Here is a 23,941-nt window from a genome sequence, read left to right on the forward strand (position 1 = left end):
CTTTTTATTCCGATCCGCCTGTGGATCTATTTCGACTACTTGTGATACTTTAATATTACATTTGATGGTTGAAATAAATCTATTTCTTTTGCTTCCGCTGTGCATTATAATTTGTGTTGTTTGACTATGATGATATCAACTACGTCACGATACTCCCCCACCGGGCCCACCGGTGACACGTGGAAATTCGGGGTGTGACAGGTTGGTATCAGAGCCAACACTGAGTGAATTAAATACTAGCCTTTTGTGTTTAATCTCAGTGCACAAATTGCACATTCTTCGAGTTCCGAGTCTAGACATCGAACATAGGACAAACTCTGTTTTGTTTTATTTTGAGTCTTTTATAATTATATTGTTGTTGTTATCTAAACATTGTATGCAGGTCATCATGCCACCAAGATTCCTTCGCGGTAGAGGCAAGGGACCCGTGACAGGTCATGATCACGAAGCCGGGCCTTCGCACCGGCGAACCCCATCCATTACTATGAGTACCAGCCCGCAAGAGCCATGGAGACTCTATGTTGAACCCGGGAGACGGTCAGTTTCCCTCAGCTCTTCACCTTCTTACCAACACTCCTTTGGGCCCCAATCGGAGAATGAGCCCAACGACCAACCACCAGCCTTTATACCTCTGCAGAGATCCAACTCTCACCACTCCTTTGGTGACCCAACCCCAACCTTCCAGAGCCGGTTCAATCCGGCCAACGTCTTTCCAGAACCCGTGGGTTTTAACCCACTTGGACCGGAAGACCACTTCTCTGGGGGTAACGATATGGACGAGGATACTGACCCTATGGAGCCTGCTACGGGGACGCCCAACCACCCGATAGAGATATCTGACGGATCATCTTTCCACGGATCGCCTTATCGCGGTCCAGACAGCTACGAGGAGAGGTTCCGAAACATTGACTGGTATTTCACCCCGTCCGAGCACTCGTCGTCCCACCAGCAGCATCAGCAGCAACAACCTCAACAGGATCCATCCGAGGGTTCACGATTCAGGGCAGTCACGCCACCACCGCCACCGCCAGTAGAGCAGCAACCGCCTCCGGAGCCGCCGAGGCGGAGAAGGTCGAACGCACGGATGTCCGTGCGAGGGGGTGTCCGTATCAGTACACCCCAACCATCAAGTGGCAGCCATTATCCGCCACTTCAGGAGGAAGAAGAGGAACCACAATTGGGGGATCCACCAAGCCCCATTCCAGAAATCAACTCAGTACCTGTGGCACCACCGTTGGGTTTCGATAACCCAATCCCTGCTTACGCCGGTTCAGCGGCGTATAACCCCTTCGAGCAGCCGGCGCATACCCACTACAACTACAACTACGCTAGTGTGGATCCATATCAGGAAGCATGGGATTACAACGCTAGTCACCCAGAGGGGCCTTATGGTGGCTTATGGACTCATGGCTACCCGACTTTTGGGTACCAGCATCCGCCACCTCCTCCACCGGTGTACCAGCCGCCACAGCCACAGATAATTCCTCCAGAACGCCAGCAAAAAGTCCTTGAGAGACTAGACCGTTGTGAACGGGAAATTCAGACTGAGCGCAGACACAACAGAGGATTCTTCAAAGGACTATCAGATCTGATCAAGGGAAAGTCCAAGAGGAGGGACTATTGAAGATCCTTGTTATTTTTGTTTAGTAGTAATTCAGTCCCTGCGTGGACTTTTTGCTTCAGTATTCAGCTCCTGCGTGAGCTTGTTATTTTGTACTCTGCTCCTTCGTGAGCATGTTTGGTTAGTTAACCCCTGCGTGGGTTTGTTCTTGAATTCGCCCCTGCGTGGGTATTTGTTTTTGTAGAAGTCCAGTTTGGGCAAATGTCGTACTTGTTTAAGACAATTCATGGGATGGTTTAATTAAGTTTTCATTTTGATTAAATATCTGCTTGAAATATGAAAAATTAATGAAAATTAAAAAGATCTGCCATTATATTAAATTTGGTAAAATCTAAAGAGAACCAAGACCTAGCCTTTTGGGTACAAAACAAGGCCAAGATGGTAGTTCCATAATTAGGTTAAGATCCATAAATTAACATCTCAATCTAGGACTGTTCTGCGTTGATTATTAGAGAATCTTGAAGGTAAAACTTAGCCTTTGTGTTATTGCAAACCTGGCCAAGATGGTACAACCCACACAATAGATTCCAATTATTAACATCTGTTAGTATGTTAATGATTTTGGTAAACTGTGAACCAGCAAAGTCACACAGGCCATCTCTCATAAAGGGTTAATTTTAAATTCCCTTAATTATTTAACCACTTCTTTGAAGTGAAGTGCCTGTGGGCAATAATTAAATGTCCTCCGTGACTAAGGACAGTGGTAGCTTATGACTCCCTGTTGATTAATGGTAGAGAACTATGATTCAACCTAAAACACCTAGATACTGTAAAATCTTGGTTATTAAATATTTTAACTGTCCTTGTGACTAGGCCTTATGTGCCAATAATAAAGTATCATAGGATGATAGTAAAATCCTAATGTTTTAACAAATTAACCTAAAATAGCAATTTAAAACCTTGGTTAATAAAACATAAAATACTATAAGAGCCTTTGAGTTAAAACCTTGACCATCATTTATATGTAGCAATTGAAGCTACATGGCTGGATCAGAGGAAGTCAATAGCCATCCGGTAGGAAACCGTGATGATGCAAAATTCTTAGTAACTAGTGCTGAGTTAAAAGCAATTGTGAATGATGCGGTTGCAGAAGCCTTAGAACGACAGTACAGTGAGTACAGTGAGACCCGTAGTAGAACCTTACCTACACCGCAGGCTAAACCGAAGAATCATTCTGAAGCTCACAACAAACCACCACCTACTCCACCCAAATCTAAGAAAGATGATGACCGACACTCCTCGAATGAAAACAGTGTTCACCCCAAGAAGATCGTGTTTGATGAAGCCCCCCGTGCTAAGGGTTGCACGTATAAATATTTTGTAACTTGTAAACCTCGAGAGTTTACTGGAGAAAAAGGGGCTGTAGACTGTATGACATGGCTTGACGAGATAGAGACAGTAGTAGACATCAGTGGTTGTGCTGAGAGGGATATGGTTAAGTTTGCATCCCAGTCTTTCAAGGGGGAGGCTCTAGCTTGGTGGGGAGCGTTGATCCAGGCTTCTGGAAAGGTTGCCTTGTACAATATGTCTTGGAAGCAATTTGTTGCTCTTGTCAAGGATAACTACTGCCCTCAGCACGAGGTTGAGCGTATAGAGTCCGAATTCCTATCTTTGGTTATGAAGAACCTAGATTGCCAGGCGTACCTCACCAGTTTCAATACTTTATCCAGATTGGTACCTTACCTAGTGACCTCTGAACCTAAAAGGATCGCGCGCTTTATTGGGGGTTTGGCCCCAGAAATCAAGGCCAGTGTGAAGGCCTCGCGACCTGTTACATTCCGATCTGTCACCGACTTATCTCTGTCTCTCACTCAGGGTGCAGCGAGACAGAGAGCGTTAAGAAGTGCGGAATCTGACAAGAGGAAACGTGAAGATGATAATTCACGTCGATCAAGCAAGAAACATAGGGGAAACCGTGACAGTAAGAAGGGATCTGAGGCCAGGAGAAGCGAGCAACAGTCGGGCGATAGGCCCAAGTGCAAGATTTGTAGGAAGCACCATTTTGGGAGGTGCAGGTTCGAACAGAAATCCCAACACAAGATGTGTGGGATATGTAAGTCTTCTGAGCACAGAACTCTTGAGTGCAAGAAGTTGAAAGATGCAACTTGCTACAGTTGCAACGAAAAGGGGCACATAAAGACCAACTGCCCAAAGAATGCCAAAAGACGGAGGATGGAAAGAAGACCAACGCCAGGGTCTTTCAAATGAATGTTCAAGAGGCCATCCAGAACGATAACGTCATAACTGGTACGTTTCTCATTAATGACGTTTTCGCAAGAGTATTATTTGATTCCGGGGCAGATAAATCTTTTGTGGATAGTAAATTCTGTGAGCTGTTAGGATTGCCTGTTAAAGCCCTTAGTGCAAAGTATGAGGTAGAATTAGCAGATGGTACCTTAGAAACCGTCTCGACTGTGTTAGATGGATGTGCTATATCCATTAGGAACCACTCTTTTCCTCTATCCCTGCTACCCTTCAAGTTAGCCGGTTTTGATGTAGTATTGGGCATGGATTGGTTATCACATAACCAAGCCCAGATTGTATGCAGTAGAAGGCAAGTAATAATCAAGACTCCATCTGGTGAGTCTCTCACCATTCAGGGTGATACGCGTCATGGATTGCCTGAGCAGGTGTCTATGCTCAAGGCGTCCCAATGCTTGAAGAATGGTTGTGTCATCTATATGGCACATGTAACAATTGATGAGCAAAAGCCCAAAATTGAAGACATTCCCATTATATCAGAATACCCTGAAGTCTTTCCAGAAGAACTGCCTGGTTTGCCACCAGACAGGCAAGTGGAATTCAAAATCGATATCGTTCCTGGAGCTGCACCTATTGCTAGAGCGCCTTATAGGCTAGCGCCAACGGAGATGAAGGAATTGAGAACGCAGCTAGACGATTTGCTAGCCAAAGGTTTCATTAGGCCTAGTTCGTCTCCTTGGGGAGCACCGATTCTATTTGTCAAGAAGAAAGATGGTTCGATGCGCTTATGTGTCGATTACCGAGAGCTTAACAAGGTTACCATTAAGAATAGGTATCCTCTACCCAGGATCGACGATCTATTCGATCAACTTCAAGGGGCAAGCTATTTCTCCAAGATAGATCTGAGATCGGGATATCATCAGTTGAAGGTTAAGGATGAAGACGTGCACAAGACTGCGTTTAGGACTCGTTATGGTCACTACGAGTTCCTAGTGATGCCTTTCGGGCTCACAAACGCACCTGCCGCATTCATGGATCTCATGAATCGCGTTTGCAAGCCTTATTTGGATAAATTTGTCATCGTCTTCATCGATGACATTCTCATTTATTCCAAGAGTCAAGCTGATCACGAGAAGCACCTCCGTTGTATTCTGAAGCTGCTCCATCAAGAAAAGCTATATGCGAAGTTTTCCAAATGTGAGTTTTGGTTGAGAGAAGTCCAATTTCTTGGACATGTGGTCAGTGAGCGTGGTATTCAAGTGGATCCCGCAAAAGTTGAAGCTGTCATGAATTGGCAGGAGCCAAAGACACCTACGGAAATCCGCAGTTTCCTAGGTTTAGCTGGATACTACAGGAGATTCATCGAAAATTTCTCAAGAATTGCAGCACCCCTAACTTTGCTGACTCGCAAGAATAGCAAGTTCAATTGGGGACCTAAGCAGCAGGAGTCATTCAATACTTTGAAGCAGAAATTAAGTAACGCTCCCGTGTTGACGTTACCTGATGGAATTGATGAATTTGTAGTCTATTGTGATGCATCACACACTGGGATGGGTTGTGTGTTAATGCAGAAAGGCAAGGTCATTGCCTACGCTTCACGACAATTAAAGGTGCATGAGAAGAATTACACCACTCATGATTTGGAATTGGGTGCCGTTGTATTTGCACTAAAGTTGTGGAGGCACTATTTGTATGGCACTAAATGTGTGATCTATTCTGATCATAAAAGCCTTCAGCACCTGTTCAACCAGAAAGAATTGAACATGAGGCAGCGACGATGGATGGAAACTCTAAATGACTATGATTGTGAAATAAGATACCATCCAGGCAAGGCCAATGTAGTCGCAGATGCCCTGAGCAGGAAGGAAAGGATAAAGCCAATCAGAATCAATGCCAAAAGCATTGAGGTCAGGAACAGTCTAAATGAAAGGTTGTTAGCCGCACAAAAAGAGGCAGTATTAGAAGCTAACTACCCCAATGAAAAGCTAGGAGTAACTGAAGAGCAGTTATCCTATGGTAAAGACGGAATCCTGAGGCTAAATGGAAGAATATGGGTTCCTGTTTTTGGAGGTCTTCGTGACGTCATCCTTAAGGAAGCCCACAGTTCCAAATATTCCGTCCATCCTGGAGCGGATAAGATGTACCAGGATGTAAAGGCAAATTACTGGTGGATAGGCTTGAAAAAGTCTGTAGCCACCCATGTGGCTAAATGTCTGACATGCGCTCAAGTTAAAGCTGAACATCAGAAACCGTCAGGTTTGCTACAACAGCCTGAGATTCCCACCTGGAAGTGGGAAATGGTAACGATGGATTTTATCACCAAGTTGCCTAAGACGCCGAAAGGAAATGACACTATTTGGGTGATAGTTGATCGACTGACTAAGTCAGCACATTTCCTACCCATTAAAGAGACTTACAGCTCTGACATGCTAGCTCAACTGTACGTGGATAAGATAGTATCCCTGCATGGCGTACCAGTATCCATTATCTCCGATCGTGATACCAGATACACATCTCATTTCTGGGAGAGTTTCCAAAAGTCCCTGGGTACGCAATTGAATTTTAGTACAGCTTATCATCCTCAGACGGATGGGCAAAGTGAGCGTACTATTCAAACCTTGGAGGACATGCTTCGGGCATGCGTGATTGACCTAGGAGGAAGTTGGGATAGGCACCTACCTCTGATCGAATTTTCCTACAATAATAGCTACCACACCAGCATTAAGGCTGCGCCTTTTGAGGCATTATATGGTAGAAAGTGCAGAACACCCATCTGTTGGGCAGAGGTAGGAGACGTTCAGTTATCAGGACCAGAATTAGTCCTGGAGACAACGGACAAGATTACCCAGATTACTGAACACCTAAAAGTTGCCCGTGATAGGCAAAAGAGCTATGCTGATGGTAAGCGAAAATCCCTCAAGTTTGAGGTTGGCGATAAAGTTTTGCTCAAAGTATCACCATGGAAAGGGGTAATGAGATTTGGCAAGAAAGGTAAGTTAAGCCCGAGGTATATCGGACCATTCGAGATCATCGAATGTGTAGGATCGGTGGCTTACAAGTTGGACTTACCAGATGAGCTTAGTGGTATTCATAACGTGTTCCACATCTGCAATCTGAAGAAATGTCTAGCTGATGAATCGCTAGTCATACCGCATACAGTTGTGCATATAGACGAAAGCTTAAAGTTTATAGAAAAACCTGTGTCGATTGAGGACCGACAGGTAAAGAAGCTTCGAAGGAAGTATGTACCCATTGTCAAGGTCAAATGGGAGGGCCGCAGAGGTCCTGATTATACGTGGGAGTTAGAGTCCACAATGCAAGAAAAATACCCTCAATTGTTTCAGTAAATCTCGAGGTCGAGATTTCTTTTAAGGGGGTGAGGATGTAACACCTCGAAAATTCCTGTCCATTAGAATAAAGACACGTGTCATGTATGACAGACGTGTCAGAGAAACCGGATTAAATAAAAAGATACGTGGTAGGATTTCTAATAAAAAGGGCGTCATGTTATTTAAAATACCTCTGAACGACCCAAGGGCGACACGTTATTAAATCACCTCTGAGCGACCCGAACTTTTATAAATCCCAAGATCCTTAAATCAATTAATGATCATCTCATATGATAACCGGTTGCTCTCAAATAAATAAAGTTGCATCCTTATCAAAGGACTATGGAATTATAGGTTGTTACTACTTCTAATCTAAATAAAATTCTTGTAAATAAGAGTTGATATAGCTACTTATTCCTTGGCCAACTTCTATGAGAATCCAAGATTCATTCTTGGTAATCTCCGTCAAATTTTCAAGACCCTTATAAGTTGAATTGAGTGGGGAACATGTAAGAGCAAGTTAGCCATGCAATGGCTGGTCAAGATGGCCCACATCTGAAAAAAGAAAGTCTGATTCGGAATAATTGGATTGCATGGTCAAGACTTAAAAGTTTTCAAACTTTTGTCTTTTGGCCATCGCTTACGGACCGCAAGGCCCCTGGCTTACGGTCCGTAAGCAGGGCACCTGGTCATGTTCCGCAAGGATCGGTTACGGATCGCAAAGCCTTAGGCTTACGGTCCGTAAGGAAGGCACCTGAACCATGTTTCAGTAAGGTCGGTTACGGATCGTAACCCCTGTAGCTTACGGTCCGCAAGAGGTCCTTACGGACCGTAAGGCCTCAAGCTTACGGTCCGTAAGACCGTCACTGGCAGTGAGTTTTGGACAGCTGCATGTCCAATGCATTTAACTGACTTAAAACGTAACATTTTGATTCTATGGGCTTGCTAGGCAGTTTTTAGGCCTTTAGGGACACTTGGGAACATCTCCTAACTATCCTAGACTATCTTGGCAAGATCCTATGCATCTTAGTTCACTATATAAAGGACTTAAGTATGTTCACTTGAAACTTGCTCACTTGGAACTTTGGCTAAAGACTCTCTGGAGCTCCTCTGGTCACCAACTCATTTTCTTAGGCTCTATAATTCTTCTTAGGACTCTTGTAAGTGTCCTTAACCCTCTTTAATCCTTTCTAGCTTAGTTAATTAAGTAAAAGTCAAACCGTCGTAATTAAGGTTTGACTTCGTGATTAAGCATAATGTGCTCTGTCAAATCACGAATTAAAGATACCTTTAGGAAGGTAATTAAGTGGGTAACAAACCCATAAAAGGGTGTTTCCAGATTCCCACTCTAAGCATGTCAATTGTCGAGTCAAAGCTAATCATAAAAAGTCAACAGAATGCTTAATTTCAAATTAACGCATAATTAGCAATGTAGGTTGCATGTAACCTGTTTGAACATTAATATAACTTGGTAATAGGTATAAGAACATGTTCCAACATGTTCAACTCGACAATTTTCTGTTTAGACCCGGTTCGGAACCGAAAGTCGCATAGTTTGACTTTCGCTTTGACTTTCAGTTCTGACCCATTTTAGTTAAGATTAAGATTGCCTTAGAGCTTCTTTTGGACCTAATAACATGTTAGTATATCCTCCTGTGATTATACAATGTGGTTCATTAGATATCTTGTTCGTATGCATGTTTCCGTTAAATGCCCATATGTTGACCGTTATGCCCAAATGTCCAAAAATCATGATTTTTGAAAATGTATAAGAGTAGACACCTTAGTTATTGAATTATAAACTAGTCCCCAAAATTTGACATCAGTTTGAGGTCTAGATTAAAAGTTATGCTCATTAGCATAATTAGAAGCTTTCTTAATGAATAATTAGCGTATTTAACGCATAACCTATCTAAACCCGAATATTATACCAAAACCTTATACCCACTGTTATGTAATAATATTTTGGGAATTTTAAAGATTTTTAATTATTTTTAGGCGGAGCATAACTTGAGGTGCTAAGCTTAATTCGGCTTATGCCGGTTTTACCCTTTCCATCTATAAAATGAGTTTTACTAAACCTTTTGACCCCAAACTATTTCCTACTGATTTTTTATGCTAAATATAATATTTTGAGCCTTCTGGAATTATAAAAATATCAGCTTTTCTTTTAAAACCCGGAAATGGCTCCAAATCGCCCTTTTTGGCATTTTTACGACATAGTATATGTCAAAACTAGTTTTTATATAAAAGGTTTAATACCTACTGATATATTTAGAAGAATTTCATATTTTAACAGTAAACTAGAGATGAAAACTCAGATTGCCCGTTTTTATCTTTTTAGCTTATGTAAAATTTCCAAAATGCCCTTATGAGGCGTAATTGGCATTTAAAAACATTTGGGGCATAATTGGACATACCTTACTGATATTACAACATATTTGGTGCATATGATCTCAGGAAACTTGCATATGACTTATATGGTTACTCGTTACGCACTTTCGCGTTCGGATCGGTTTATGTGACTAGTTCACGCATATTAGCCGAAACGGGTCAAACCGTATCATCTTAGTCTCTAAATTCAGAATGTGTTTAGTTTACCCATATTATACAAGTATCCAAGCTTGTAGGGTCTAAAACACATTTCATCCCGGTTTTCGCATTCCTCGCGATTAAACCATATTTATTCTTTGAAACTAACCGGTCTAAGCTTAGGCTATGTTAAAAGACCCGTTAGGATTCTAATAGGTTATTATAACCTTCGTTCCAGAATAGGAGCCCAGTAAAAGACACGTGCATTTTTCTTTTGTGGTTATACTTGCTCAGGTAAATACTTTTAACTTATTTTCCCTATACGGGCTTGGGGGTACAGTATATAAAATACCGCTTTGTCGGGCAATTGACCCCAACTCATTAGTAGTTGGGTATTATCAATGTGACCCGTTTGAAAACTTGGTTTTGTTTGTTTTTACTCCTTTGGGAGCTTATTGACCATGTCCCGGATATCCTCGGCATCATTTTTGGCCACGACCTTGACACCCGGGTGTAGGCGTACACCCGGTATTATGTCCATTATTAAGGTATAAACGTTGGCTTCCCGCCGCGGACTTATACTAAGTGGTGTGTCAATTAACCTTAAACCCGACATGACTTGGGCGACTGAACGCACAACAAACTTGTAAATCTTTTACAAGTTTAACTTTGATTAATTATTCCCAAGTTATAAAATGTTTTGTGCCTTGAGCATTTAAATCAATTTTTAAAACCTTTTCAAAATGAGTCAGTTAAATTGTATTTACCAGTGTAAACTGACGTATTTTCCCCAAAAAGATTAAGTGCAGGTGCTATACGTAATAGGCTGGTCTCTCCTTAGCATCATAGAGTCTCGCAAGCTTTGGGATGCATTTATCTGTTGAACAATTTTTCTCTTTTTATTCCGATCCGCCTGTGGATCTATTTCGACTACTTGTGATACTTTAATATTACATTTGATGGTTGAAATAAATCTATTTCTTTTGCTTCCGCTGTGCATTATAATTTGTGTTGTTTGACTATGATGATATCAACTACGTCACGATACTCCCCCACCGGGCCCACCGGTGACACGTGGAAATTCGGGGTGTGACACTATGTCTGTAATAACTAAATTTATCTTATGGGTCACGGTATGGGACGTGATATTTAAACTATTCGGTAATAATAGTTGTTATGGAATTTCTTTGAACAATCTGTTTCGCTCAGTGCCGCGTCCCGATGATTCCGCCATCGGTTGGGGTGTGACAGATTGGTATCAGAGCCATAACTATAGGGAATTAGGCAGACACGACCTAGTCCGGGGTGAAACCCTGACCTTGGCAGTTTGTTCTGGACCTTATTTATCTCACCAAGGCCTCGATGGACTCCAACGACCTGAACTCACAAGTACGACCTAGGGAACGTGTGTGGAATGCCCGAGAATCGAGGTAGAAACACGACCAACTAGAGTCGAAAGTGACGACAAGACTACTGTGAATAGTCGAATCGCCTTGGGTAGTCGATGTCTAGTAGCCGCAGACAGTCTATCTCTCGATTTTATGTGTTTCGATTCTGAGAACCGCAACCGCGTACTCTGATGACTCGTTGATTTTTATGTGTCTATGTGTGCTTTCTCTGTTTTGTGTTTAAATTTTGGGATGTTATTCGATTCTACTATCATTTCAATCGACACACACGACTTGTACCGTTATTCTATCCCTAATCGATCCCCAGTTGCTGCAATCTAGACTATATTACGATATAATATGCTATACAACTAAGCTAGGATATACTATACTGTGCTACATGATATGCCATATGCAATCGCTATACGAACGACACGCGAGCTTTGAAGGATAGGTTTCTATTTTCTGAATGCCTCTGTGATTAAATGGTTACGTGCTTTTGTGTTTATGTAACTTTGTGCTTATATGCTTCTGTGCTTACGTGTATCTGTGGTTATGTGTTTATGTGTTTATGTGATACGTGTTTTGACGTGATTCTAAGCTTTAGATAGTAGTAGACGAGTGAGGTGAGATTCGATTTCGTTGTGTTGAGTCTCGTGACGATGTCTAATGCAGACCATGTCGTCGTCTGGATCCCGACCCCGAGCCCCACTTACCCGTCAGGAAAAGAGGGACAGACGTCTCGCTGCTATCATCTCCAAAACTGTGGCGAAAGCTGTGAGTGAGGTGTATGAGAACGCCAGCAAGTCGTCTGAAGAATCGCGAGCTGAAATCCCTAAGGATTCAAGCAAGGCTGTTTTTAACTTCAAGCAGTTCAAAGCATGCGGGCCAAAGGAGTTTACTGGCGAAGATGGTCCGACAGCCATGTTTCACTGGTTCGACTCGGTCGAAGTCACTCTGCGCCAGAGTGGATGTCCTAAGCATCTCTGTACTCTCAATGCTACAGGCGTTTTCCAGTCCCGTGCTCTAGACTGGTGGACGGCCGAACGTAACAAGCGTGGGAATGATGCAGCTTACGAGCTATCATGGAAGGAGTTGAAAGCGATCATGATCGAAGAATTCTGCCCTCCTCATGAGCGCCAAAAGATGGAGGACGAGTTCTGGGAAATTAAGCAGAAGGATGAAGACAACGCTGCTCTCACTGCTCGCTTCAAGCAGCTTAGCATCATTTGTCCTGATCAAGTTAAGACCTCAGATCAAGCTATCAAGAAGTATATCCGAGCCCTACCCGACTGTGTGGCCGATTTTGTTCACGCCGCCAAGCCAGCAACGATCGAAGAAACCTACCTACTCGCCGCTGAGATCAATGATAAGCGAGTCAAGTCTGGTTTTTGGGATAAGCAAACTAAGTCTCTGCATCAAGCCACTGCAACGCCCACCGACACATCTGCTCAATCCTCCAAGTCATCGAGAAGGAAGAAGAAGCACAACAACAACAACAACAACAACAGCTCCAGCAACAAGAGCTGTGCTGCCGCAACCACCGCTGCTCCCCTACAATCTGTACCAGCTCAACAGCAGCAGCACCAGCGTTCAGCTCCAGTGATCAATGCACCGCCAGCAAAGCGTGCATACACAGGCCCTCACCCACTCTGCCCGACATGTTCGTATCATCATCCAGTGGGCCTAGCTTGTCGTTTTTGCGCTCACTGCAACCTCTACGGTCATTTCACTGCGAACTGCCGTTATGGTCCTCGACAAGCCCCAGCTCAAGCTACTGTCAACCAAGCTCTACTCCCTGCTCCTCAAGGCCAACCAGCAGCTCCAGCACCTGCAGTCAATGCTCGAGTCTGCTTTGCATGTGGTGACCCTAACCATTTTGCCAACCGATGCCCGAACAGGGTAGTCAAGCAAGAGCCCCAGCAGCAGCAACAACAACAGCAGCCTCAGCAGCAGCAGCAAGCAGCCCATGCCCGAACTTTCAACCTCAATGCCCGCCAGGCTCAGGCGGATAACAACGTGGTTAATGGTACGTTCCTTGTGAATGGTATTTATGCATCATGTTTGTTTGATACTGGAGCCGATAACTGCTTTGTGTCATTTGAATTCGAGAAGCTCCTTAGCCGTAAGCGCTCTTATCTATCCTCGTCATTCGAAGTCGAAGTTGCTACAGGGAGAACTATTGCCGTTAACTCAGTACTCCGTGATTGTACTCTCGAACTGAACAATCACATCTTTCCGATCGACCTTATTCCGATGCAACTTGGAAGTTTTGATGTCACGGCATGGACTTTCTTCGTGAAAACCATGCTGAAGTTGTGTGCTTTGAAAAGATGATTCGATTCTCGCTCGCGAATGGTGATTTCTTATGTGTATACGGTGAAACAACGTCGAAAGGTCTCAAGCTTATGTCGGGTATTCAAGCCAGCAAGTATCTCCGCAAGGAATACCGAGCCTTCTTCACCAACATCGTAGTAGCGGAGAAGGGAAAGAAAAAGAAAGTTGAAGTTAAAGATGTTCCAGTGGTTCGTGAATTTCCTCAGGTGTTCCCTGACGATCTTCCTGGACTACCACCAAGTCGTGATATCGACTTTCGTATCGACCTCATTCCTGGAGCTAACCCCGTTGCAAAAGCCCCTTATCGACTCGCTCCATCCGAAATGCGGGAACTCTCGAACCAACTCCAGGAATTACTCGAAAAAGGCTTTATTCGCCCAAGCAACTCTCCTTGGGACGCGCCAGTCCTTTTCGTCAAAAAGAAGGACGGGTCATTCCGGATGTGCATTGACTATCGGGAGTTGAATAAGCTAACCATCAAGAACCGATACCCCTTGCCCCGAATTGACGATTTGTTTGATCAACTACATGGTGCAGCTTGCTTCTCCAAGATCGATTTACGTTCAGGATACCATCAGTTGCGGATTCAAGAGGAAGACATTACTAAAACTGCTTTTCGAACCCGTTATGGCCATTACGAATTTGTTGTTATGCCCTTTGGTCTAACCAACGCACCCGTGGTTTTTATGGACCTCATGAATCGCGTGTGTAAGCCTTATCTTGACCGTTTCGTCATCGTGTTCATCGACGATGTCTTGATTTATTCCAAATCGAAAGCCGAACACGCGCAACATCTACGTTTGGTGCTCGAGTTACTTCAGGGGAACCAACTCTATGCCAAGTTCTCTAAGTGCGAATTCTGGTTGGAGGAGGTTCAATTTCTGGGTCACATAGTGAATAGTCGAGGTATCCATGTCGATCCTGCGAAGATTGAAGCTGTCAAAAGCTGGATTACGCCTAAGAACCCGTTAGAAGTTCGTTCTTTTCTCGGACTAGCGGGCTATTATCGACGATTCATTGAAGGATTCTCCAAGATCGCTGTGCCGCTTTCCGCTCTTACCCATAAGGACAAGCCTTTTGTGTGGGGAAACGCACAAGAGACTGCCTTCCAAACTCTCAAACATATGATGTGCAACGCACCGATTCTTACGCTGTCCGACGGAAGCAACAACTTCATTGTCTACTGTGACGCTTCTAACCTTGGCCTCGGCTGTGTTCTTATGCAGCGAGACAAGGTTATAGCCTACGCATCTCGTCAGCTCAAGATCCACGAGAAGAACTATACAACCCATGACCTCGAGCTAGGCGCGGTTGTCTTTGCATTGAAGATTTGGCGACACTACCTGTATGGCACTAAGTGTACAATTTACACTGATCACAGGAGTTTACAACACATCTTTAATCAGAGAGAGCTTAATATGCGTCAACGCCGATGGGTAGAACTTCTCAATGATTACGACTGTGAGATTCGTTATCACCCAGGCAAGGCGAATGTGGTTGCTGACGCGCTCAACAGAAAGAGTTACGTGCTCAGTACCCGAAACATCCAAGCACAGCACAACCTCGAAACCCTCATCCGAGAAGCCCAACATGCTTGCTTTAACGAGCGTACATTGAAGAGAGAAAGGATCTATCACGATGGAGCTCAGTTAGTAAGCAAACCAGATGGGATATTCTATTATCTGGACCGAATTTGGATCCCTAAGCGGACCGATTTGCGAAAGATTATCATGAACGAAGCCCACAAATCCCGGTATTCTATTCATCCCGGTGCAGACAAGATGTACCAGGACCTTCGTTATAAGTACTGGTGGCCGGGTATGAAAAGGGATATCGCTCTGTAGGTTGGAAGCTGTTTAACTTGTGCAAGAGTCAAGGCTGAACATCAAAGACCTTCTGGCTTACTCGAACAACCGCCGATACCTATATGGAAGTGGGAGAGTATAGCTATGGATTTCATAACGAAGCTCCCGCCCACGCCATCAGGTCACGACAGTATTTGGGTCATAGTTGATCGTCTAACGAAATCAGCCCACTTTCTGCCTATACAAGAAGACCACAAGGTGGAGCGACTAGCCCGAATCTACACCGACGAGATCATTTGTAATCATGGTACGCCTCGTGACATCATTTCAGATCGTGACGCTCGGTTCACTTCGCGATTGTGAGAAACGTTTCAAGCGGCCCTTGGTACGTCGCTTAATCTGAGTACTGCATTCCATCCCCAAACCGACGGACAGACTGAAAGAACGATCCGTACTCTTGAAGACATGCTCCGAGCGTGTGTTATAGATTCTGGTGGAAGTTGGAACAAACACCTGCCATTGGTCGAATTCTCGTACAATAACAGCTATCATGCCAGCATTCAAATGGCACCTTTCGAGGTTTTGTATGGTAGAAGATGTCGATCGCCTATTGTGTGGCACGAGATCGGTCACTCGCAACTAACCGGTCCCGAGATTCTACAAGAAACGACTGACAAAATCCACCAGATAAGAGACAATTTGGTAAAAGCTTGGAACAGACAGAAGAGTTACGCCGATAAAAGACGCAAGCCCCTTGAATTTGAAGTTGGTAACTACGTACTCCTAAAGGTATCACCTTGGAAGGGTGTAGTCCGATTCGGCAAGAAAGGGAAACTCGCGCCTCGATATGTTGAACCTTTTAGGATTCTGGAAAGAATCGGAAAAGTCGCCTACAGACTCGAATTACCGGAGGAACTCAGTAACGTCCACCCGACTTTCCATGTCTCTAACCTCCGAAAATGCCTTGCTGATCATGATCTAATCGTACCACTCGACGATCTTCAGGTCAACGAAACGTTACACTTCGTGGAAAAGCCTGTCGAAATCATGGATCGCCAGACCAAGCAGCTCAGGCGCTCTCGCATCCCGATCGTGAAGGTCCAATGGGAAGGCAAACGAGGCGCGGAGTTCACTTGGAAACTCGAAAGCGACATGAAGGCCAAGTACCCGCAGCTATTTAAATAAATAGATCTGAAGCATCAAATTGGTAAATCACGGTGTTGTGTAGCCTTCGAGCCTAATTTCGGGACGAAATTCCCTAAACAAGGGGAGGCTGTAACACCCCGTGTTTTCGAATGTCAAAGTCAAAGTCAAAGTCCAAGTCAACTTTGACTTTCTTTGACTCTAGATAGTCGATTTTATATCTTAGTTGTATTATGTGGAGTAAGTGTTGTAATCAGCAAGAATCGAGGTAATCGAATGTGGTTTAAAGCGAACCGATCTACGACTGTGAATAGTAGGAAGTAACAATGCGATAAAGTTAACCCATCAGCAATCAAACCGATCTAACAATCAATCGAACTCGAGACTCGAATTATGCGAATTGTGGTGTTGTCATTCGTGTGTGTGTACCTTATGTGTTACTTGTGCATGTTTACTTATGTTTGGTGTGGTATTCAAGCAATCAATCGAAAATCGAATCGGAACTCGAAAAGCAATCGAACTCAATCGAAACCGACATCAAAACGTGACTTATAGAAGATTGTATGTTAGATATAGTGGTTGGGATTAAAAGTAATTTGACTAGGAACTCTATCGTATCCGTATCATCGTCCATCAAAAAATCAAACATCGAAAATCATCGCAAAATACTCGAAGTGCGTGGCGGATCGAACAGGAAGCATCCTGATCGAACAGGCCAGTCGATCGGCTAGCACCTTGCCAGCCGATCGAGCAGCCCACTCGATCGGATCTCCCAGCCGATCGGCTGCCACTTTTCTCTTTTGGAAGCCTATAAATAGGGTTGTCCTTGTCTTCATTTCCACTTTTGGAAAGTTCTGACCGGCCAGCTCATATTCTTCACCTTTTTCCAGATTTCTCTCAATCCCGGTAAGTTTTCACTCTAATTCTTGTACGTTCTTGATCATTATTTGATTCTACACCTTTCTATCTTTCAAAACTTGGATTCTAACCGTGAAATCACCAAGATCTAAGTGTTCTTGGGTGATGTCATCATGGTGTTCTTGAAGGACATCATGTTTTGGCCTCATTCCACTATGATTAGCTTAGATCTAACCGATTTCCACATAAACAAGTTAAGAGCTATCATAGATCTAAACATTTTCATGATGTGAAGGATTGAAAGAAGGATTTCCAACTTTCTTTCAACTCTTTTACACTCAATGCTTTCAAACCGATAGAAACGGAGCTTGAACCGGCTAACTAATCATTCAAACGGTTAAAAGGTTCAAGATTCGGGTTCTATGAGCAAGGTTCACCGATTTCGAGTTAAACTATAAACCGACATTCCAAACCGTTCAACCGGCCGGACTTGGGTGATTCCTGTTCGAGCCAAGGGAACAAGTGGGAACGAAGGTTATCATAGTTCAACACGTTGTCAAGACACCTTGAAAGAATGACAAATAAACAAACAACCAAGTGTTAGACGGAGAGCCGACCAGGTCAGAAACGCTGGCCGAACGGCTAGGCTGTTCGAACAGCCCAGCCGATCGGACATGCCAGCCGATCGACCGGGCCAACCAATCGGCTAGCACATGGTCCTACTTTTCCAAACTTTTGAAGTATAGTATTGACGAAGTAATGTTCGATCGAATAGGTCACTCGATGGGTAAACATTACTGTTCGGATCATGAGATACTATGCTTCAACACTTAATCGTTTTCACAACTTGTTCGTAGTAGAGAATGCCAGCCGATCGAACAGACTATTCGATTGAGTGACATTCAGTTGGGGACTAACTTGAAGATCCTAGCCGATCGAGTGAGCTAGCCGATCGAGTGAGCTAGCCGATCGAACGAACCATTCGATCGAACGACTTGCAAGGCAGGAACACTTAAGTGTTCTCAAATACTGCAACAAAAACTTCCAAAGTTCAAATCCTCTAACACAAACACACCAAAGGAAGAAACAATCCACTCGAATGGTCCAGCCGATCGAGCCAACCGGCCGATCAAACAGGGCTGTCCAATCGGATATACCAGCCGATCGAACAGGCCGTCCAATCGAACCTGCCGTTCGATCGACCAGCCCATTCGATCCATCCATACTTGTTTACTTTTCTGCGTTACTTATCGTTATGCTATCGAACCTATTCAGACTAATCTTACTCTCAGCGCTCCCTTCAATCCACAACCAATCACTGTGAGTATACTCGATCCCTTTCTGCTTTAGCACTTTTGGGTGTTACATACGTACTTATCAAAATCACAATCGAACACACTACACAAACTATTTGAACGCTAACCGACTGCATGTATTACGTGAATGAATGTATGCTTGTTATTATGTTTACACGTGGAAAGCTGTCTACCTGCCTTAGCAACGTAGTACTATAGTTTGGACTCAGCGCCCGTTCACACGGGGGTTGTTAAGGACAATCTACTTGCATGATTTACGGTGGTAATCATGTATTGCGAACTGTCTCGGACAGTCAACCCGCAGTCACTGGTATTGATAGGTCCATGTCGATAATTTACATGCATCATTGCTATCTGTGTACGTGCTGGTTATGCGTAAACTATTCGAACTCTATATGCTATTATCAAACTTGTATGCTCACCTTTACATTATATGTATTGACTTTATTTTAGCGTATGTAACAGGTGTTTAGGATTCTTACTTGCTCTATCTGCTGTGAAATCGAGGCTAGGAAAGAGTCTAGAAACCAAGACAATTTATATTTATGTATTTAAATCTGAGTTGTCGGAACATGCTTTGTTTGAAGAGTACCTATGTCTGTAATAACTAAATTTATCTTATGGGTCACGGTATGGGACGTGATATTTAAACTATTCGGTAATAATAGTTGTTATGGAATTTCTTTGAACAATCTGTTTCGCTCAATGCCGCGCCCCGATGATTCCGCCATCGGTTGGGGTGTGACAGTGTAGCAGCATCTTGCAGGCGCTTGCATTGTGGAAAGATGGGTCTGGTTTCACAGATTTGGTCTCTTCTCTCCTGAATAGTGGGGGAGACGCTGGGGTTCCTAGGAGAGATTCCGGAAGGGGCGAAGACATTAAAAAGGACCCCAATATCAAGCAATGCCTGCGGAAGGTCAGGGATGGGCATTTTACGGCGGCGGTCAAAGTTTTATGTTCCAGTGGGGTTGCCCCCTTTGGAGAATCTGTCACACCCCCAAAATCCACCATGCGGAGTACCACTGCTTGGAGGCGTGACGTGACCAGGATCGAGCCACCAATCATATTGAGCAACATATTTAAGTAAATAAAACCAACCACAATACAATTGGTGACCAAAAGCCAGTTAACCAAGTTTTAAATTAAACAGCGGAAGCATAATACGTGATACCAAAATATAAGTTCATAGTCCATAAGTTTAAAATCCAAAACGTAGATTTAATAAGTTCATAAGGATTAAGTGTTTATTACGGAACATGACAGTCCGTATCCCACAACGACTCCTTCCTCGTGCAAGCTCCAAGCATTTAACGACCTGTAAGGCATGTAACAACGAGTCAACAACAAAGTTGAGTGAGTTCACATTTAGTTGTTTAGTTTTAAGTTGTTTCTGAAAACGTGGTTTGTCTTTCGTTGGCGTAATTGCCGTGGGGGTTACCCCGTAGTTGAAAGTAAGATTAACCAGTTCATTCTTTATTACCCGAACCATTTCCATGATTAGTGGGGGCTTCCCCATGTGAACTACTAGACCGTATGGTATCGACTACTACGCAAGTAAGTTGTGCCCTACATCAGTGTCTATCATCACTGATGGTTTGCCATAGTCCATTAGTACACGCCCGTCTGACTGGCACGGTGTGAGGTTTATTAAACCTAATAGCGCTATTAACTAATGACCCGCTCGCCATAGCCTCGGCGATTAAGTCGATACAAAAAGGGAGGGACTTCCCTGATAGAGTTCTAGTCCAGTAAGTCTAACACGCCCCAACAGGACGAGGAATTTACATTCCTGAACACGTCTCAAAGGACGAGGAATCCCTATTCCTGTACCCATTCCCATTCCCACCGGGAATTTACCATGCTTTGTAGAAAAGTGTGAACTCACCTCGGTTTGCTCGGTTAGATTCTCAAATATAGCTAACAGTCAAGGTCGGTCAATCACGTCCTAATATAATTTACCAGTTAGTCATTTAGTGGCTTTCTAATAGAACACAAAGTTTCTACACGTATCTATCACATAACATGCATTACTTTGACGGTTTATGCCCATGTAACCTCCCCATCTATTCCCATTCACAATTAAACATACGATATTGCACATAACACTTTTATCGACACATAACATGTTAGATCATTCACAGATAACATATTCGACATTTAGACACGCAAATCACTACTTATGTAGTTTCAGCTTAAATATTCAAAAGCGGGCTGTTTTCGGGGATTTTAATAAAATAGTTAACTTGTTCCAAAAATTCCCAAATTTTTACAGAAGATGCTAAATGACCCAAACATTATTGTGTAAAAATCTCGGGATCTAATTCACCGCCAATATTTTATTAAAAATCATTTTCCGGACTGAACTCAGATTTATGTATTTTCTGACCACAGTTCACGGAACAATTTATTAAAAATTCATCGAGTGTCCGATTTATGAAATTCCAGTGGGGTGATTACACATGCATTGGCTGTCATCTACTGTACAAATTTCATGGTCCGATTCATCAAAAAACTCAGGTTATGACCGAAAGTATAACACCCATTTATTGCTGTCAAAATCCAGCTTAAGTTGCTGTTACAAATTAACACTTTAAAAATAGTAAACGGAGTCCAGAAATTACGATTCCGGTGCCATTAGAACCGTATTTCATAATAACATATTTTAGATTCTAAATATCGGTTTTTCGTTAAGTTTATGACCTGTTTACAGCCAACTGAAGTTGGCTGTAAAGTATGGACAGATTGCTGTTTCTAGTCTCTAGCTTACTAGTTTGTGTTCGGTTGATCCCGTTAATCATATTTAGTGATTGTAACAACATCCCACATCAATATCAACAAGTAAATCAGCAAATACTCAGTACATATCAAAACAACTTCATACTAACACAAGTACATCATGTTTCATCTTCTTGGTTAAACCTTGTGAAATAAACATCATTCTACAAATATTAGCCATAAAAGTAAGATAATCAAGGGTTAAACGAGAGCTTACTACTAGCTTATAGCTAGGGTAGAATCTATTGAGAATATGATGGTGAAAAAGACTAGAACAAACTCCTTAGAAAGTCCTTCAAGTTGCCACCTCCATAGATCACCTTCAAACTTGAATGGAACTTGTAAAAATAGAAGAGATGGATGATGATAGTGGTGGTGATGGATTTCGGTTTTGGGGGAAACCGAATGAGAGAGAGGGAGTAGTAATGCGAGGGTGTGTAAGACTTGAATTGATTGTAAGATCTTATGGCCATGCCTTATAATCATCTTCACATATTATGGATACTTACACAAGCAAGAATAAAATATTATGGATACTTACACAAGCAAGAATCAAATATTATGGATACTTACACAAGCAAAAATCAAATAAACAATTGCCATAAAATCTAATCAAATATATGGAGGATGGAGAATGATTTGTGGGTCCATGGGGGACCGAAATTTCGGTTGGGGGGGGGGGGTCTTGATGTAAAATTTCAACTAAATGGTAATTGATAGTTAGAGTGCAAGTATCTTGATAGTATATGTTTGTGTGATGATTTTTGGTGGGTGTTATGGTACACGGGGATCATACTAGTCAAGAAATAATAACACAGTGTGTTAGACAAATATTTGGTGTCCCGGGTAATGTCCGGTTGTTCGGTCGGATACTGTTCTGTTAAAGTGTTTAATTATTCCGCAAGGCGTCTTATTTATATATTTTTGTAACACAATTTATTCCTAACACATAGGAAAATATTCAGGACCATTTAGTCAAGTTTTCTGCATACTACTAGTATGCTAACACGCACATGTAAGTATAACACAGTAATCAGAGAGCAGCTAAATAATTCAGCACAGTCATCAAACACTTTAATTTTTATTAAATAATCGTACGGATACATGTAATTACGAGGGTTGTCACATTCTCCCCTTGTTAAGAAAATTTCGTCCCGAAATTTAGTGCGGGGTTACTGAGGAAGCTAGTTATGTTGCATTGGTTTCCTGGTTTTCCTGGGGTGTCACATCATCCCCCCGTTGATTTGGAATTTCGTCCCGAAATTCTGCAATAGCTTCAGCCTCAGTAGTGGTTGCACTTTTCTTAAACAGCTGGGGATACTTGAGTTTCATTTGGTCTTCTCGTTCCCAGGTATACTCTGGGCCACGACGGGAATTCCAACAAACTCGGACGAGAGATATCCTGGTGTGCTTGAGAATCTTAACATCTCGATCTGTAATCTCTACTGGTTCTTCGACGAATCGCAGCTTGTCATCGATAGTGAGCTCCTTGAGAGGAACTATGAGGGTCTCGTCTGACAGACACTTCTTCAGATTTGACACGTGGAATACGTTGTGAACTCCGCTGAGTTCTTCAGGTAGATTCAGCCTGTAAGCGACTTTGCCAATTTTCTCAATGATTTCAAACGGTCCGACATAACGCGGATTGAGCTTGCCTCGTTTACCAAAACGAACTACACCTTTCCAAGGTGAGACCTTGAGTAGCACCCGTTCCCCAACCTGGAACTCGAGTGGTTTCCTTCGCTTATCAGCATAGCTTTTCTGGCTATCACGAGCTTCCGCCATTCATTGTTGTATCTGAGAAATCTTCTCGGTTGTATCCACTACAAGTTCTGGGCCAGTGATTTGACTGTCACCAACTTCTGCCCAACAGAGAGGTGATCGGCACTTCCGTCCGTACAATGCCTCAAACGGAGCGGCCTGGATACTGGTGTCGTAACTGTTGTTATACGAAAATTCCACTAACGGGAGGTGTTTTTCCCAGCCATTGCCAAAGTCGATTACGCATGCCCTAAGCATGTCTTCTAGGGTTTGGATGGTGCGTTCAGATTGCCCATCCGTTTGTGGATGATAAGCGGTGCTCATGTCTAATCGTGAGCCAAAAGACTTATGCATAGCTTGCCATAGTTCAGAGGTAAAACGAGCGTCACGATCAGAAATGATGGAGGTTGGCACTCCGTGCCTTGATACCACTTCTTTTAGGTAGATGTCTGCTAGAGTAGAAAACTTATCCGTTTCTTTGATAGGCAGAAAATGTGCAGACTTGGTCAGTCGATCCACGATCACCCAAATGGTATCGTTTCCGCGTTGAGATCTGGGCAGACCAGTAACGAAATCCATGGAAATTTGCTCCCATTTCCATTTAGGTATCTCTGGTTGTTGGAGTGGCCCTGATGGTTTCTGGTATTCGACCTTGACCCTGGCACAAGTCAAGCATTTACCGACGTAGGTTGCTATGCTGGCTTTCATACCAGGCCACCAGTATGTAGTGTTGAGATCATGGTACATCTTGTCCGAACCAGGATGTACTGAGTAACGAGACTTATGCGCTTCATCCATCACAAGCTTGCGCAAGTCTCCATACAGTGGAACCTAGATGCGTCCGTTAACATAGTAGGCGCCATTTTCTTTTTGT

Source organism: Helianthus annuus, chromosome 11 (genome assembly GCF_002127325.2).
Source record: "Helianthus annuus cultivar XRQ/B chromosome 11, HanXRQr2.0-SUNRISE, whole genome shotgun sequence".
NCBI classification, from domain to species: domain Eukaryota; kingdom Viridiplantae; phylum Streptophyta; class Magnoliopsida; order Asterales; family Asteraceae; genus Helianthus; species Helianthus annuus.